General features: G+C 40.7%; 1 non-coding gene across 1 annotated transcript; it reads left to right on the top strand.

Annotated features, from left to right (window-relative positions):
• The first annotated feature begins 822 nt into the window (after positions 1 to 822).
• trnal-cag lies at positions 823 to 905 on the top strand. Its single transcript has one exon. It is a non-coding gene; the product is annotated as a tRNA-Leu (tRNA).
• The last annotated feature ends 1,274 nt before the right edge of the window (positions 906 to 2,179 follow it).

Here is a 2,179-nt window from a genome sequence, read left to right as displayed (position 1 = left end):
ATTGAAAATAACCATTAAGTCATTCAGGTCGCAGACTCCCCTATAGGCATGGTTTGAAACCCCCTCCTGACAATTTTTTAGCGCCTGCATGTCATTCACCTTTGTAAAATCCAGTTGAAAAATAAATGACTTAAGGTAACGTAAATGACACCTAGTTAATATGAGTAGTGAATAACTATCGTATTTTTAATATTCTGCAAAAACAGCTAGTTGATGAGAGGCCGAAAGAGAATTGCAAGAATCGCGCAATTTCACAGGCGGGCCCCAAACAGGCAAATAACAAAAATAATCTCGGAACGCAGAACTCGTCGGTCGTTGTCAGTGGATTGTATTGGCGGGAAGAACAAAAATATCGTCTGTATGGTAATCGAAGTCGCCGCATCTAATGTCAAGTCACAGGTGAGCTGCCTTGTTAAACCCTAAAAATAAATAATAACACGATTGTGTTGAAATGACCCATTAAGCCATTTGTAAGGATTTCCCCCATGTGGACCTGTTGTCACTCTTACCCTGATGGTTGCTGATATTTCCAGACACTTTTTCAGTCTTATCTGAGGAATTTTATCATTTATATCAGAATGGCCATATTCTGATGCCAGTTTAGCGCTCATTCAATGACGATTTACTACTCTTTCCCATTGAAGGCCATATTGACGTTAAATCAATGACTGGACTTTTTAATTTATAAAAACAAATGACTATTGAAAGTGCAAGTCAGTATCGTGCATAGTTGTTCTGGTCTCTGTGGTGATTTTAGAGCGTTGTTCATATTTCTACTTTTACCGCATACACTTTAACCTGATACCCAGTTACTGTGCTGTAGTCAGGATGGCCGAGCGGTCTAAGGCGCTGCGTTCAGGTCGCAGTCTCCCATGGAGGCGTGGGTTCAAATCCCACTTCTGACAGTTTTTTAGTGCCTCTCAGGAGTCATGCTCCTCAGCAGTAATAATAAGAATGATGAAATAACAACTTCACACAGTGAAATAGCAATTCATAATAAACACTCTCAAATGCAGACCTTCTGGAGCTGAGCAAAGATCAAGGTTAAATAAGAAAACAGCTGGACTTAATAACAAATGAATGAGGGGAACATTTTGTGTTATTGCATTATAATGAGTTACTGCATTATCTTTCAGTTGTTAAATTTCACTTTCTGTAGGCTATGCCTGTTGGCCCATTCACTCCTAACAAGCCTGTTTTCTTCTGTCAACGTTGTCGTGGCCGAGTGGTTAAGGCGTTGGACTAGAAATCCATTAGGATCTTCCTGCGCAGGTTCAAATCCTGCCGACAACGAAATTGCATTTTTTTGACCCCTCCGGAGGTTGAAGTTTAGTCGTGTTTCTTATACCAATCGCATCCTCTCAGATCTCCGCAAGTACATAGGGATTAGTTGTCCATTTGGGATAGGACTGCAGGCCATCTATCCCACTTCACACCTTTACACACCTGGTTATCCAGCCTTCTAGCTCTATAGGCCACAGTAGCATAGGTTACAGGTTTGTAGTCAAGCCACAGATTTCAGGTGAGATCCCATGATACACTCAACAATACAACAACACGATTCTCATGAATAACCATTAAGCCATTTGCTAAGATTTCCCCCATTTTGACATGTGAAACCTGTTGTCACTCTTACCCTGACGGGAAGCTCCAGACACTTTTTTGGTCCTATCTGAGGCATTTTTAAATTCATGTCAAATTGGCCATATTCTGAAGACACTCTTAGGCTGCAGGGTAATCGAACTGGCCACATCTAAAGTCAAGCCACAGGTAACAGGTGAGAAACCTTGTTAAACCCTAAAAGAAAAAGAAAAAACTTGATTGCATTGAAAATAACCATTAAGTCATTCAGGTCGCAGACTCCCCTATAGGCATGGTTTGAAACCCCCTCCTGACAATTTTTTAGCGCCTGCATGTCATGCACCTTTGTAAAATCCAGTTGAAAAATAAATGACTTAAGGTAACGTAAATGACACCTAGTTAATATGAGTAGTGAATAACTATCGTATTTTTAATATTCTGCAAAAACAGCTAGTTGATGAGAGGCTGAAAGAGAATTGCAAGAATCGCGCAATTTCACAGGCGGGCCCCAAACAGGCAAATAACAAAAATTATCTCGGAACGCAGAACTCGTCGGTCGTTGTCAGTGGATTGTATTGGCGGGAAGAACAAAAATATC

The sequence above is a fragment of the Oncorhynchus mykiss genome, unplaced genomic scaffold (assembly GCF_013265735.2).
Source record: "Oncorhynchus mykiss isolate Arlee unplaced genomic scaffold, USDA_OmykA_1.1 un_scaffold_308, whole genome shotgun sequence".
In the NCBI taxonomy this organism is placed as follows: Eukaryota; Metazoa; Chordata; class Actinopteri; order Salmoniformes; family Salmonidae; genus Oncorhynchus; species Oncorhynchus mykiss.
The sequence above is the reverse complement of the archived record's forward strand: the minus strand, read 5'-3'. Positions and strand labels throughout refer to the sequence as shown.